We start from the raw sequence: 16,978 nt of genomic DNA, 5'->3' as shown, positions 1-16,978 counted from the left end.
TGGAAATGAGTGATGGGTTTATGATAATCAAGAACGGTTTGATTTTGAAGGTGGTTTGAAATTGATTTTTGAAAGGTTTGATTCTGATGAACTTACCTGTGGTCTGTAGTTTGAAAGAAGAATGGTGTAGAGAGAGAAAGAAAGTGTGTTAAAATAAAAAAAAGAAATTAATAAGTTTGAGTGGAAAAGACTAAAATGCCCCTCATGTGAGGGGCATGTGACTAGTATTTAACTGTTGAATTGGATGGAGTTAGAGGCGGGGAGTGAAATCATGAAAGGCTTCAGAGATCAGGGAGTAAAATGGCTATTTTAAAAAGTTTGGGGCAAAACCATTAAAGTGACCAAACCACAGGGAGCAAAACGAAAGTTTACTCATTAATATATGTAACATACACATCATACAAAACAATATTGTCGGATTTATTCGCAATAAATGTTTTAGCTGTTTAATAGAAACTTTCTAGAAGGTCATTCACCCTGAACTGCTCCCGTTTGAGCAGCTTAAGTACAGAGTTTTTTCTCTTATCCATGATCTTACGCCCAAAATATGTTCGTAACATTTAAGATGTGACATGTCTTATGACTCAGTATCTCTCATATGAATAATACAAAATGATAATAAATTTACGTATACAATCAATGACGTGTTGAATAATGAATAGAATAACTTGTGTGATATACAAAGGTACGCAAATCAGTGAAATCAACCTCTTATCACTCACATATATATATGTTATGAATATAGGCCGGTTGCTGAAAAAAGAAAACTATAAACTATTTATTGTATTTACTTATGGTAGTATTACCATAAGGTTTTAACCATGTTAATAAATATCTTATACTTTACTTAAAAAAATCAAACAAATTCTATCATACATCAAAATACTGAATGCTAAAAATAAAATCACATGTCTTTTTTAGCATTGTTAATTTGTTTTGATATGTAAAAGATATAACCACGTATTTTTTTTTTGGAACAGGTGAACTTTACAACAGATGGCTAATTCATACCCACAGGCCCGCCACCACTCATTACCAAGACTATGTTGTCTTAATCACATAAATAACCACATAAATAAAGTGTAAAATGTCTTATATAAACAATGATTCATGTAATTGTTTTATGATTTCCCATGAATTTTCGCATTGTTTTATATGTAAAAATAAAGTGTAAAATGTCTTACATAAACAATAATTCATGTAATTGTTTTTATAATTTCCCATGAATGTATGATGATTGAGTTCGAAACATCCCACGTGTCACGTGGTTGGTTAAAACTTAAAACATGGAGATGTGGGATGTTTGATGTCATCATGTTACGAGGGATGGTGTTTTTTTATATACTGAAACAAATCATTGAAGGAAATATTCTAATGATTTTATCCCACAGAATTTGTGATATTTGTTATAAACTAGAATTAAGCACCCCGCGTTGCGGCGGAGGCCTAAAACTAAAACTATAACAAATAACATCAATGCCACACCGCTGGTAGCGACCACCAACACTGAAGTTGCGGCGTGTTAATGTGGAAATATAAGACCGAAACATATAACATGAAAAAAATAACTATGTCGATTTAGGACACACGCGTTGTGACGAACTTGTTACATGGAAAAAATAGACGTAAAAACGTTGAACCACACACGCACGTTGTGCCATGTTAACTCGCAAAATAACGTAGAAAAGAATAACTAAGTCAATGTAGGATCCGCCCGTTGCAGCGAACTTGCCAAAGGGGGAAAATAGACACATTGCGACATACCTGTCAAATGTGAAAAAATAGATGAAAAACGTTGAACCACACACGCACGTTGACGTATTAGCTCGCAAAATTTAGAACGAAACGTAAAATGAAAAACTTGCGAAAGATAAAAAGTATGGGGACCAAAGTTGTAAATAAAAAAGTTTTGGGTTAAATTACAAAAGATGAAAAGTTTTGGGTTAAAACTAAACAAATTAAAAGTGTTAAAATATAAATGATTAAAACTTTTGGGTTAAAAATGAAAAATCACAATTTTTTTTGAAAAACCCCCATGCATGAGGTACAACACATAATGCAACAATTTGTTGCAAATTTATATTATGGAAATATTTATATTTATACTTATGACTAGGTGAAAATTAAATTTTTCAAAACTCAAGTGTACATATATATATAAATGAAAAGTGCGTAAAGAATAAGGTATATTAAGTAACGTTAACAACGTCTTGAAAATTAAATACTTATGAAATATAAGACTAACAGGTCCTTCTAGAGGGCCAACCAAAGCTTCTTGTGAAGTAAAAACTATCATATCAAACTTTGACTAAGAAATCATGTCAAATACAATAAAATGGTCATTTTTTATTAACAGGTCTTGTTTGATACGATCTCATCCAGTATTGATGTAAATACTTTAATCAATTTTTTTTCAGATGAGTGGTTTCGAACCAATGGAATGAATTAATATTCAAACCAACGTGATGAATTAATATGGCATAGAAGTTAACACAATTTTGGTTGGATCATACATGCCCTTGTGGGATCTAAAATTTAATTTCGAAACCAAAGTTCACAGAAAGATAGCACAACCCTTCAGGACTACATGAATTTAGCTACCAATTCAGGCCCAGCTTCACAAATCAACATACAAAAGGCTAACATCAATTTGTCGTTTATTGAGACCAATCACCAATGGGTGAAAGCCACAATTCATCATTGAAAGAGTGTAAACGTGCCAGCTCGAGCTTGGCTCACTTAACTTATGGAGTTCAAACTCATCTCGTTTCAAGCCCTGTATCTAAAGTTGTCTTTCAAACTCGAGCTTTCCGTGGGTTCGACCCGTTTATTATTTATTAGTTAATTTATATATATTTATGATTTTTATGCACATTTTGTAATTATAATTTTTATACATATCTAAATATATTATGTATCATTAGTTATTTCATCATAACTGTTTGTATGATAATTATCATATAAATATATTTAATATGTTAAATCAAAAGTATATAAATAATAGGCTGGTGTAGGCTCGAGAGACGCTTGGGGTTGCTTATTGAACTTGCTTATTTTTTAGCTTGTGGGGTTACGCATGGAAATAGTGTGCAAAGTTGGATTAAGTTTGTAGGCTGCTGTGTTCGTGGGTTAAACAGAAGCTGGGCTGCTTGTGGGCTAAGAAGAGCAAGTTCAAGTTGGGCTGTGGACCATGAAGGCTACGAGTTAAAGTTTGCAGTTTAAAGTAGAGGTGTACAAAACCCGGTTTCCACCCAAACCGGTTCGTTTTATAAACCGGGTTGGTTTTTTGGGGTTGGGCCCAAACCGGTTTGGTTTAAGACTTAAGCACTAACACAGAGAAATTAATTAATTAAATCATGAAAATAATCAAAATATATTTACCTGTCAAGTGTCAACACATGAGCCTCAGAAACAAAATCTGAAATGCAAGCAAAAACTATATAAATGAGAGTATTTCCATTAAATCATTCATATATCAAGTCAGATGTTATAAAAAAAATAGAAATCAATTATGAAACGCCCAACTTTTCTCATTCGACTATTAACATAGAAGTTCTTGAAATTTTACAAAAAAATTTGACATGACCCGTTTGTATTAAGGACCTTTCCCCCTGTTTTAACATCATTTTAATTAAGTACTACGACACTTTCATAATAACAAAGTCGTGACCATAAAAGGTTCACCATAACTATTTTGTACATACTACAACAAAAGGTTTAGAAATCCAAACTACTTACTAACATACTAAACCCAAGTTTGACATCATATTACAAAATGAAAACTTTGACCCATTCATAATTGACAACTTGAACCGGAAGCGTGCAAAAAGGTCGACATTGTGTGTTCGGTCCGAAAGCGCCACTATCAAGCCTGGGATTTACCTATCATTCATAACAACAAGACATTTATTAGTTCTACATGTATATGTAATAACACATCCTTTACCCAACTACCATTATCTGACCCATTAATAAATTCATTACATCTTGTCAACGACCATACTACATTTCATTCTCTTATCCTTCTAGCATAAATTTCTTTATGCTCTTCAACATTTCTTTTAGAAACACTTAACATATATTCTACTCAAACCATCCGCAATGGTTTAATACATTCCTTTCATTAAACATGCTTTCGCCATTTTGACCCATTATCCACAAGTCATTTTCTAGTCTTTTCCATTACACCTTCCCAACAATTTACGACCCATTTGGGTAGTCATTAAACACCCCATGTTCTTTGATTACTGTTGAAGCAACAAATAATAGACCAGCGGTAGTAGCAGGACTGGTTAGGCAAGAGGGTTGAAGGGTTTAGCTTTGCCTAACGCAGGTCGTGGGGTCCCCCCACGTTTGCAAGACGTGGAAGGAGGTTCACTAGTTTATTTTTGCTATTTGCTAAGGATCCTTCTCCTGAATATGTTCAGGCTCGGGCGAAGGAGCAAATGGAATGTGTGTATTGGATGTGAAAGAAAGAGAGTCGCATGAAGCAAACACTCAAGATGAATGACCAGAGATTGAGAGAATCAGGGCTGGTCATGAATGTCTTCTGAAGTAAATGAAGTGTCAATTTATAGGAGAAGACATCTCCCAAAGAAGAATACGTTTGACTAGTGACCTGTGCTTGCAGTGGGGGTTTCCCCTTTTGGGTGTTAAAGCCTTTTGACCCCTGGATAATAGCGTGTGCTCTGTAGACCTGCGTTGCTTTTGCGGCTAGCGAGTTGGTGGAGCTGTTCGGGGATATGACTTATTCACTGTTCCCGTGTTGCTTTACTTCATCTCCTCAGCTTTTCAACCGTTGAGCCCTTTAACCCTTTGAGCGTTTACATATTTAGTCGTTTTATTTAGTCTTGGGCTACCTCCGTCATCAGCCCCCCAAGTCAGAGGTTTTTGGGAAATGAGCTCAAAGACTTCTGACTTTTATACGTGTGTTTTTCTGTCCAAAGGCTTCGAGGATTCAAGGGTTGAAACGTTGAAACGGTTTTTGAATTTTGGAATTTGACAAGACAGTTGACAAGACCCGTGGCAGTTTGTCAGGCGGCGGTTTTAAATTCCGCCTGTTTGATAATTATCCCTAATCTCATTTATTTACACATTTTTCTTATTGAAGAACATAACTTGCTCTTTATTTCTCCCAAGTATCCCCCTTTTTCAAAATCAGGTCAGTTCCGTTTTTCTTATTTTCTATTTAATTGTTCATTGTCATGGGTGCTTGTAAGGATATGGCGAAATCCTTTTCTCGACTGACCCAAGAGGAAGTCGATTTATTTTGTATGGAATGGGGGTATAGGGACAAAGTATAAACCGGTTGCACCGGCTTGCGATAAATCCATCAATGATTGTCCTTCTGGTATGATCGCTTTGTATTGTCGTCATTTTGAGTTTTCCAATCTTCGTTACCCGTTTTCAAACTTTGTCTTGAATATTTTGGAATATTATCGAGTGTCTTTTGGTCAGATTCATCCCCTTGGTATGGCTAGGGTTTTACACTTTGAGATTCTGTGTCGGGCTTGCGGGTATGATCCCACTCTTTTATCATTCCGTCGTTTTTTCCGGCTTGCTAAGAATGGTGATTGGTTCACATTTGAAACCAGTCAAGTTGACACTTATTTAATTTCATCCATGGTTTCTACACTCGGGGTTTGGAAGGATCGGTTTTTCTGGGTGTCGGAGGAAATTGTTCCTTTTAAACTTGTTGGAGACACCCGGATGCTATTCTGAATGAGTCGGAGCCCTTTGATTCCGAGATAAACACTCGCTTTTTAGAAATTCTTAGGGAGTGCCCTTCTAGGCTTCGCCCTTTTCCTGAGCATTTGTTGGTGTTGTTGGGTATAAGTAAAGTTTGGGAAAAGGCTAACCGGGATCCGGTGCTTATTAGAGATGGGAAGGGTATGCATTTATTCTTTTCTTGCTTTTTTGTTCCTTTTTCTTTGTTTGCTTATGTGTTTTTTATATTTGTGTTGCAGTTATGTCTGCCCTTGATTTCATTAAAAGCGATGACACCTCTGATGTTGCCTTTGATGATGTTGCTGCCACTCCTGGTGAAAATGCGGTTGTTAAGGGTTCTGATTACAGGTTTGAGGGTTCTGGTTATGTCAATGTTCCGAATGTTAAAGGCTTTACTAAGGTTACTGCTTCTAAAGGTTCCACCCGTCATTCCCAACGTTATCTGAAGGGTGTTGATCAACCTTCTGGTTCAGAGCCCATCGATGTTAGTCATGATATTGAGGTGTCAGGGGATCAGGCTGTGGATGTTGGCAAGGGTAAGGAAAAGGAGTTAGTTGTTTCCAGCAAGAAGAAGAAATTGATTAAGAAAGGTACCCCTCCTGTTGTTCAAGGTTCGTCAGCCAAAAGTGTTGAGAGCTTCGAAGGTTCAGAGGGTCAAGATGTTTACGTGCCTAACTGGGGGTTAAGGTTGGTGATAATTTTAAGGATCCGGCTGTTTGTGCCGAAGCTTTGGCTCATTTTGCTCCTCCCGGTGTTCGAAGTGCCATATCTGAGATGGAGGCTGATCATCTTATTTCTAGGATGATGTTTAGCTCCTGCAACCTTTCTGGCTTTTTGGCTGAAGGTGTTACTCGTTTTGCTAAAGGGATGCAGGAGTATGAGGAGGCTTCCAAAAAGAAGGAGAAAATGAAGGCTTCACTTGTTGCCATGAAGAAGGAGATCGAGATCTTTTCTGAGAAGGAATTGGCTTGGACCAAGAAAGAGGCGGAGTTAACGAAGAGGCATGAGATTGAGATGGGTGATCTCAAGAAGAGCTTTAAAGCTAGCCTTCTGAAGCTGAAGTCTGACCGGGAGGCCTTAGCTGTGCAACAGAAGGCTTTTGATAAGGAGAAAAATGGTCTGAAAACTTTGGTTGCCCAGGCTACTGGAGATAACCAATGGCTCATTGAGCAGGGTTTTCACCAGGTGGTTACCTATCTCTTGCACTCTAAAGAGTTTAACTCCGCTCTTGGTGATGTTTACACTAAACTACTCAATCTGGGAAAACACCAAGGTCTTGTTGCGGGTTATAAGCTTCACGAGTCTGGCCAACCCTTAGAGAAGTCTCCCCTGTACCGTCCTGAGGCTTCCGATGTTTTTAAGAGTTCTGTTGAACAAATGGAGAGGTTGTCGTACCCGTATGTGAGTCAGGTTGCCTCTTGTTATGGTAAGCCTCTCTCTGTTTTGCAGGAACTGAAGCCCGATGGTTTGAATGAAAAGTTATGTGCTGAGATACTTGGCTCCCTTTCGAGGAAACGTTCCTACTCGGGAGATAGTGAAGATACTTTTCCTGGGGAATCTGATGCTCTGAAGGATGCCAGTTTGGAAGGCTCAGCTGCTGAGGATCTGGGTCCAAAAGCTAAAAAGGTTAAGAAGACTAAGAAGGCCAAAGGTAGCAGTTCTGGGGTCTCTAAGCCTTCTACTGATGCATGAAATTCGTAGCTTTCTTAGCACTTGTTTTAAAACAATTTGTGGTTTGTAACCTTTAAACAATATTAGGTTTTTAGGAACCCTTAAGGTTCCTGCTGGTGGTATTCTAGGCCCTTATGGCCGTTTGAACAATAGCTGACTTTGCAAGTTACTAGGACTTGCCTTAACTCTTGTTTGAAAGTCCTTCATGGCTTTCTTTGCTATGGTATGATGGTTAATTATTTTACTTGTGTTAAGTTCTTATACTTATGTCTGTTTTGTTGAGTTAGTTTGGTTGGCTTTAACCCTTCAAGCCTTTTGGCTACTCGTAGGTGGGTTGAAGCCTTCAAGGTTTCGAGTTGTCATGTAGGTGGCTTGAAGCCTTGACGACTCTTTATGACTTGATTTGGTTTGTATTTTTTGTCAAAAGATTTTTCTTTTTGCTTGTATTTTTCCTTAGATAATTTTCATTCTCTTGTAACTTTGTCTTTGTTGAGTTTGTGTTGCCTTTATGTTTTTTACACCTTAAAGGGTTCAGTGCTGCAGACACTTAGCCTTGGTGTTTTTTAACAAGAGGACATAGCACCTATCCTTTTTATTATTTCTTTGTGATTTATTTGACTTCGTAAACCTGTTTGTTGGTTATATTTCTAAGGCTTAAGGAACAGTTGGTGTAGGTTGTTCAGGCCTGTCTATGAGACAATTTTGCTTTGACTTAATAAGTCTCATGGACTTGTATTGATTTAGGAACTCACCCCTTATATAGGTTCATTCAACCCTTGAACCTATTGAGCGATGTGGCCTGGGAGCTCATCCCCTTACATGGCCCTTGCCATGGAGTTTTTTGCTAGGTTCTCAACCTGACCTTAGGATAGAAAGACAAGTTTGACAAAACAACTTCATTCATTTAAGCAATATTTGCTTTTTACAAAAGGTGTATTCATAGTGTTGTTAGGAATACATTTTAATACAAACCAAACTTTCCTGTCTAAACATGGAACCTTCTCAGGGTCTTGCCCTTCCAATGCCTTGGAAGCCTTTTGCCTTCTGAATCTGCTAGCTTGTAGGATCCACCCTTGTGTGCTTCAAGGATGGTATATGGACCTTCCCATTTTGGGCCAAGCTTTCCATGATTTTCTTTTTTGTTAGCTTCATTGTTTCTAAGGACTAGGTCCCCTGGTTTGAATCGTTCATTCTTGACTTTCTTGTTGTAGTAGGCTTCCATTTGTTGCTTATATTTGGCTTCTTGAATTGCGACTTGATCTCGAGCTTCTTCTAGGAGTTGTAAATTCAACATGGTCTCTTTCTTGTTTGTTTCGGGATCCATGTTGACAATTCGTTGGGTTACAACTCCTATTTCAGCAGGGATTACAGCCTCCGATCCAAATACCAAGCTATAAGGTGTTTTCTTGTGGGTTGTTTTTTCAGTAGTTCTGATTGCCCATAGAACACTAGGCAATTCTTCAAGCCAGTTGCTTTCGTATCTTCCTAATCTTGTCTTGATAACTTCTACTATGCTTCGATTTGCCCTTTCAACTTGGCCATTTGATTGCGGGTAAGCTACTGAGCTGAAGATCTGGTTGATCCTGTACTCTTTACACCAAACGCTGAAAGGCTTTTCAGCAAATTGCTTCCCGTTGTCAGTAACAATCACTCCCGGCAATCCATAGCGGCAGATGATGTTTTCCCAAACGAAGTCAATGACCTGTTTGCCTGTGATCTAAGCGAGTGGTTTAACCTCGGGCCACGTGGTAAAATAATCTATTGCCACTAGCAAGAATTTTACCCCACCTTTGCTTGGAGGGAATGGTCCAACAATGTCCATTCCCCACTTATGGAATGGCCATGCCGAGGTTATTGGGACAAGATCATGCTTGGGATTTTTTGGGATTGGTGCATGAATTTGACAAGCATCACATTTCTTCAATTGCTCAGTGGTGTCACGATGCATCGAGGGCCAGAAGTATCCTAGGTTCATGAATTTTGCAACCACCGACCTAGCTCCAAAATGAGCTCCACATATGCCTTCGTGAATTTCTTTGATCAAATACTTACTTTGCTCGGTCCAAAGACCACAAGACCGTGGACTGCAAGAAGATAAAAGATGCTACCTGCTATAACTGCAGCGAGAAGGGGCACATTAAAAGCAACTGCCCTAAGTATGCCAAGAAGCCTGAAGAGGCCAAGAAGAACAATGCTAGAGTCTTCAGGATGGAGGCGAAAGAAGCAGTGCTGGATGACAACGTAATCACAGGTACTTTTCTCGTAAATGATATCTTTGCAAGAGTACTTTTTGATTCGGGCGCTGATAAGTCTTTCGTAGATCATAAATTTTGTAAATTGCTGAATATGCCTGTCAAAACCTTAAATGTGAATTACGAGGTAGAGCTAGCAGACGGCACCATAGAAACCGTCTCCACTGTGTTAGATGGATGTGTGATATCCATTAAGAACCACTCTTTTCCTCTATCTCTACTTCCCTTTAAATTGGCCGGTTTTGACCTAGTGTTGGGTATGGACCGGTTATCTCACAACCAGGCCCAAATCGTCTGCAACAGAAAGCAGATTGTGATAAAGACTCCGGCTGGTGAATCGCTTACCATTCGGGGAGATACCCAGTACGGATTGCCTGAGCAAGTAACCATGCTCAAGGCTTCAAAATGTCTAAAGAAAGGTTGTGCCATCTACATGGCACAAGTGATTATTGAAGAGCCTAAACCGAAGATAGAAGACATTCCCGTCATTTCGGAGTATCCAGAAGTTTTCCCTGAAGACCTACCTGGTTTGCCACCAGATAGGCAAGTGGAATTCAGGATTGATATCATCCCTGGAGCAGCACCTGTTGCTAGAGCACCTTACAGGCTAGCACCAACCGAGATGAAGGAGTTAAGGACCCAGCTGGATGAACTACTGGCTAAAGGCTTCATCAAACCTAGTTCGTCTCCCTAGGGAGCACCTGTCCTGTTTGTGAAGAAGAAGGACGGATCGATGCGTCTGTGCATCGATTATCGCGAACTGAATAAAGTCACGATAAAGAATAGATATCCCTTGCCGAGGATCGACGAATTGTTCGATCAGTTACAAGGGGCTTTCGAAGATTGATTTGAGGTCAGGCTACCATCAACTGAAAGTCAGAGATGAAGACGTACATAAAACCGCATTTAGGACTCGCTACGGCCACTACGAGTTCCTAGTGATGCCTTTCGGGCTCACTAATGCACCGGCTGCGTTCATGGATCTCATGAATCGCGTCTGCAAGCCGTACTTGGATAAATTCGTCATCGTCTTCATCGACGACATTCTTATATACTCGAAGAACCAAGCTGACCATGAGAAACACCTTCGCTGTATTCTCAAGCTGCTACATCATGAGAAACTCTATGCCAAATTCTCTAAGTGCGAATTCTGGCTACGAGCAGTCCAATTTTTAGGACACGTTGTCAGCGAGCGTGGTATCCAGGTGGATCCCGCCAAAGTAGAGGCTGTCATGAATTGGCAAGAGCCAAAGACGCCTACTGAGATTCGTAGTTTCCTGGGGTTAGCAGGATACTACAGGCGATTCATTGAAAATTTTTCAAGGATTGCTGCGCCCTTAACTTCCCTGACCAAAAAGAAGATAAGATTTGTTTGGGGCCCTAAGCAGCAAGAGTCCTTTGATATTTTAAAGCAAAAGCTGAGCAACGCTCCTGTGCTGACACTACCGGAAGGTACCGAGGAGTTCGTAGTTTACTGCGACGCATCACACACCGGCATGGGATGTGTGCTCATGCAGAAAGGCAAGGTTATTGCCTATGCTTCGAGACAGTTAAAGGTGCACGAAAAGAATTACACCACTCATGACTTAGAGCTGGGTGCCATTGTGTTCGCACTAAAACTGTGGAGGCATTACCTGTACGGTATCAAGTTTGTGATCTATTCTGATCACAAGAGCCTTCAACATCTGTTTAATCAGAAGGAATTAAATATGAGGCAACGCCGCTGGATGGAGACCTTAAATGATTATGATTGTGAAATCAGGTATCATCCCGGCAAAGCGAATATAGTCGCTGATGCCTTAAGTATGAAGGAAAGGGTGAAACCCATCCGAATCAATGCCAAGAGCATTGAAGTGAAGAATAATTTAATTGAAAGGTTGTTAGCTGCACAGCGAGAAGCTGTGTTGGAAGCTAACTATCCTAAAGAGAAGCTGGGAGTAAGTGAGGAGCAGTTAACCCTTAGCAAAGACGGAATATTACGTTTGAATGGACGAATATGGGTTCCGATCTATGGAGGACTACGAGATGTTATCCTCCAGGAAGCCCATAGTTCCAAGTATTCTGTTCATCCTGGAGCAGATAAAATGTATCAGGATCTAAAGGCAAATTATTGGTGGATAGGCTTGAAAAAGTCTGTAGCCGCTTATGTAGCCAAATGCTTAACTTGTGCGCAAGTCAAGGCTGAGCATCAGAAGCCGTCTGGCTTGCTACAACAGCCTGAACTTCCTGAATGGAAGTGGGAATGTGTAACTATGGATTTTATTACCAAGTTACCCAAGACAAGGAAAGGAAATGACACAATATGGGTTATCGTTGATAGGCTGACTAAATCAGCGCATTTTTTACCCATCAAGGAGACTTATAGCTCCGACACGTTAGCCCAGTTATATGTTGACAAGATTGTAGCCTTGCATGGCATACCTGTGTCTATTATCTCCGATAGAGATACTAGATACACGTCCCATTTCTGGAAAAGTTTCCAACAATCTTTGGGCACACGTTTGAATTTTAGTACGGCTTACCATCCTCAGACAGACGGTCAGAGTGAGCGTACTATTCAAACGTTGGAAGACATGCTGCGTGCATGTGCTATCGATTTGGGTGGTAGTTGGGATAAGAACCTACCACTAATCGAATTCTCCTACAACAATAGCTACCATACCAGCATTAAGGCTGCGCCTTTCGAGGCATTATACGGTAGAAAGTGTCGATCGCCTGTTTGTTGGGCGGAAGTTGGAGATGTCCAATTGTCTGGACCAGAGATAGTTTTCGAAACGACGGACAAGATTGTCCAGATTCGAGACCGTCTCAAAGCTGCCCGAGATAGGCAGAAGAGTTACGCTGATCCAAAGCGTAAAGATTTTCACTTCGAAGTAGGTGAAAAAGTGTTACTTAAAGTATCACCCTGGAAAGGGGTGATGCGTTTCGGTAAGAAAGGCAAACTAAGCCCGTGATACATAGGACCTTTCGAGGTTATCGAACGGGTCGGGTCCGTTGCCTATAAGCTAAACTTACCGGAGGAGCTCAATGGAATTCACAATGTGTTCCACATCAGCAATCTAAAGAAGTGCTTCGCTGATGAATCATTGGTGATCCCACACACAGATGTGCATATAGATGAGAGCTTGAAATTTGTAGAGAAGCCTTTGTCGATTGAAGATCGACAGGTGAAGAAGCTTCGAAGGAAGCATGTACCTATAGTAAAGGTCAAGTGGGATGCCCGTAGAGGTCCCGAATTCACGTGGGAAGTTGAAGCCATGATGAAAGAGAAATACCCTTATTTGTTTGAGTAAATCTCGGGTCGAGATTTATTTTAAGGGGGTGAGGATGTAACACCTCGAAATTTTGTGTCCAATAATGTGTTAACACGTGTCATGAGTTTACACGTGGTATTAAATATTAAATAAAGGACTAAAATTGACAGACCTTGAAAGTATGTAAATTCGAGGGATATAAATGTTAACAAAGAGTAAATATACTGTATAGTAACTCTAATCGATGCTCGTACCTTCAAACGAATAAATCATGGATCGTACGGAAGCGAAACGCGGAAGAAAGTGAGAGATTACGAGCTGCAGGGGTTAACTGTGTCAACATGTTTAATTATACCTCTGAATGACCCTTTGACGAACCCGAGGCTTTGTAACAGTAAAATACGCTCACTAGACCATACGATATAAATTTCGCGAAGTGCCGTTTTAAAACGAGAAAGTTATGATCAAATTCGTAGGCGAGGGGTTAAAAGCGTCAATTATAAAAGTTAAGGCTTTTCGGATAGTAATTAAACTAACCGGGGGCTTAACAACGCGAGTAAAAGTCATGAGGCCCTTAATCGTAAATAACCGAGGGCCAAATCGCAAAGTTACCCCTTCAAACCCGAAAGGTCAGGTTAATGATTACGAAAGATTTCGTTAATCATTACAAAAGATTCAAAAAATCTTGGAAATCAGACCTAACGGGGGCCGCGTAAAGGTTAGGGGCCAGTTGATGCGGGCCGCGAGCCACCTGTTAATCCGGTTTCTGACTTATGGATTCAGGCGGCCCGCGTACAAGATGCATGAACTCTCATGCGGGCCGCGTGGGACGCCCAGTAACAGAAAACATGGGCAGATTCAATGATTTGGCTTGTAAACGATCTTGTGAGCAATCAATGAAGCATGGGCGCCCTCTACTTGACCCCTATCACCTTAGGACACCTGCTGATCATCCATGAGCAATGTAGGATGTGTTGTAATGATCTTGTGCACCAAACTTTGCTATAAAAGGGCTTTCATAGTGCATAAGTGAAACACACCTCAAACACTGCTCTCAAGTTCATTTCTGGAGCTGTCAAGTGTTCTTCTATCATCCTAAGTCGTGCACAAGCTTCTGTAAGTTGTCTAACCCTTTTGTGGTTTAGTTCTTGCTTAGTTTAGCTTAAAAGTCAATCCGTCGTAGTTAACGATTGACTTTGTGATAAATCACGAATGGTCCAGTGATTTGTCGAATCAAAGATAGTTATGTGTGGGTATTTATGTGGGTAATAAACCCTTAAAAGGGTTCCCCCTGATCACCACTCTAACTAGGTCAAATGTCGAGTCAAACGTGTACTTAAAAAGTCAACAGAAAGCCATTTTTGCGATTTTACGCATAATCTGTAATGTAGATGATATGCAACCTGTTTAAACACTCATAAAATATGATAATAATTGTATTAACGAATCTAAGCTTGTTTGATCCGACCATTTGTTGTTTTGACCCGGTTCGGAGCCGAAAGTCGCAAAAGTTTGACTTTTGCATTGACTTCAGTTCTGACCCGTTAAAGTTTGATTTAGATATGCCTTAGGACTCTCTTAGGACCAGGTTACATGATGGTATAACCCTCTGTGACCGGTTCGTTGTTTGTCCGAGTCTTTTACACATTTCCGTTAAATGCTTAAAAGTTGACCGTAACGTCCTTTATAAATTAAAACGGGAATTTCGGACATGTGAACGGATCATAACCTTGGTTACTGATTTCTAAGCATGTCCCAAAAATTTCACATTAAACCGAGGTCCAGGATATGAGTTATGCTAAATAGCGCAAATTGCGAAACTTTAGTAATTAAATAGCGCAATTAGCATAACGCCTATCTAAACCCGGATTTCGACGCCAAACCTTTTACTCACTAATGTAAAATAATATTTTGGGATTTTTAAAGATTTTTAATTATTTTTAACCTGCTCATAACCTGCGGTTATGGCAACGGTTCGGTAAATACCGAATATGCCCTTTTCGGCCATAACTTGAGTTCTACAAGGTCTTTGGACCCGATTCCAATTGCTACTGAATTTAAATAATAAATAAAGTATTTTAGACTTTATAAACTGTTCGGGAAACTCAGATTTCCTGTAGAACTCTAAAACCTCTTTTATAATCTTTAAAAAGACCAAAATACCCCTACGGGGCATAATATGAACTTAAACTCGTTACGGGCATTACGGAAGGTATCCTACTGATACCACAACCTCTTTAAGGCATGTTGACTTAGGAAAACAGTGTAGGACTCTTTCGGTTACCCGTTGCGCCTTTTGCGCACACGGTTCGGCTTATGTAACTAGTTTACATAAATTAGCCGAAACGGGTCAAACCATATAGTTTGGACCCCAAAATCCAAAGTATGATTATTATACCCATATAAAACAAGTCTTCAAACTTGTTGGGTCAAAATCACACTCCATTCACGGTTTTCGCCTTTCACGCGATTAAACCGTAACTATACTTTGAAACTAACCGGTCTAGGCTACGGCAAATATAAAGACCCGTTAGGATTCTAATAGGTTATTTTAAAACCTTCGTTCTAGAATAGGAGACCAGTAAAAGTTATCTGTGATTTACTCAATTAAGGATTATACTTGCAAAGGTAAATACTTTAACTTATTTTCCGTTATACGGGCTTGGGTTACGGTATCTAAAATACCGCTTGGTCGGGCAATTGACCCCAACTCATTAGTAGTTGGGTATTATCAATGTGACCCGTTTAAAAACTGTTTTGTTGGCTTAAAGCCTTTGGGGGCTTAATGACCATGTCCCGGATATCCTTGGCAGGATTTATGAATGGCCACGACCTTGACATCCCGGTGTAGGCGTACACCCGACATTATGTCTATGACTATAAAAGTATAGCCGTTGGTTACCCGCCACGGTGTTATATGCTATGTGGTGTGTCTATTAAACTTTAACCCGACACGACTCGGGCGACCAAACGCATAGTAACATGTAATTCTTTACAAGATTTGATTATAAATTATCCCAAGTTATAAAGAGTTTGTGCCTTGAGCATTTAAACCAATTTTATCAAACATTTTACAAAAGTGCCAGTTGAATGTATTTACCAGTGTAAACTGACGTATTTTCCCCCAAAAAGACTAAATGCAGGTACTAGGCGTAATTGGCTGGGATTTCTCCTTAGCATCATTAGAAGTCTCGCAAGCTTAAGATGCCTGAAGTCTGTTGAACAATATTTTTGATATTATTATTTGATCCCCTGTGGATTATTATTTCAACAATGGTGATACACTGATATTACACTAAATGTTGAAATACATTATCTTATTGCTTCCGCTGTGCATTCATATAATTGTGTGGTTTGACTATATTGTTGCCAACTACGTCACGGTAATCCCCCACCGGGCCCACCGGTGAGACACGTGGAAATCGGGGTGTGACAGGTTGGTATCAGAGCCAACGCTGAGTGAATTAAACACTAGCCTTTGTGTTTAATCTCAGTTACACAATTGCACATACTTGAGTCTAGACAAGAACATAGACAAATTCTAATTGCTATTCCAAGTTTGTCTTTTCATTGTTATTGTTATTTAAAGTTTTGAAAGCAGGAAATATGCCGCCTGCAATCAGACGAGGAAGAGGAGGAAGAGGCAGAGGAACGATCATTACTCACCATGATCACGAAGCTGGACCTTCAAACACACGAGCTCCTTCCAGTACAAGGAGTGAAGAACCACAGAGACGAAGAAACCTTTTTGAACCTGCGAGACATTCTACCTCGCATAGCTCAACACCCTCATACCGTCAATCGTTTGGACCAGATTCGGAAAATAATCCCAATAACCCTCAACCATCCTTTTTACCTCTACAGCGATCTGCTTCGCAGCGATCTGCTTCGCACCACTCTTACGGCGATCCATCACCTTTCTTCGTAGGACAGTTTAACCCGGCGGATTATGTCCAAGAGCCTATAGGGTATAACCCTCTAGGACCAGAGGATCACTTTTCTGAAGATAATGCAGTGGATATGGACGAGGATACAGACCCCGCCGAGCCTGCTAGGGGAACTCCCACTCATCCA

At 39.9% G+C, this 16,978-nt stretch overlaps 1 long non-coding RNA gene across 1 annotated transcript in view; it reads right to left on the bottom strand.

Moving 5' to 3' along the window:
* Positions 1 to 3,671: 3,671 nt before the first annotated feature.
* The window catches only part of LOC110871245, a 34,797-nt gene continuing 21,490 nt past the window's right edge, over positions 3,672 to 16,978 (bottom strand). The window contains exon 3 of the long non-coding RNA XR_002553583.2: positions 3,672 to 3,882. This is a non-coding gene — a long non-coding RNA (uncharacterized LOC110871245). The remainder of the gene's footprint in view (positions 3,883 to 16,978) is intronic.

The sequence above is a fragment of the Helianthus annuus genome, chromosome 8, assembly GCF_002127325.2.
Source record: "Helianthus annuus cultivar XRQ/B chromosome 8, HanXRQr2.0-SUNRISE, whole genome shotgun sequence".
Taxonomy (NCBI): Eukaryota; Viridiplantae; Streptophyta; class Magnoliopsida; order Asterales; family Asteraceae; genus Helianthus; species Helianthus annuus.
This window is presented reverse-complemented; position numbering and strand designations above follow the sequence as displayed.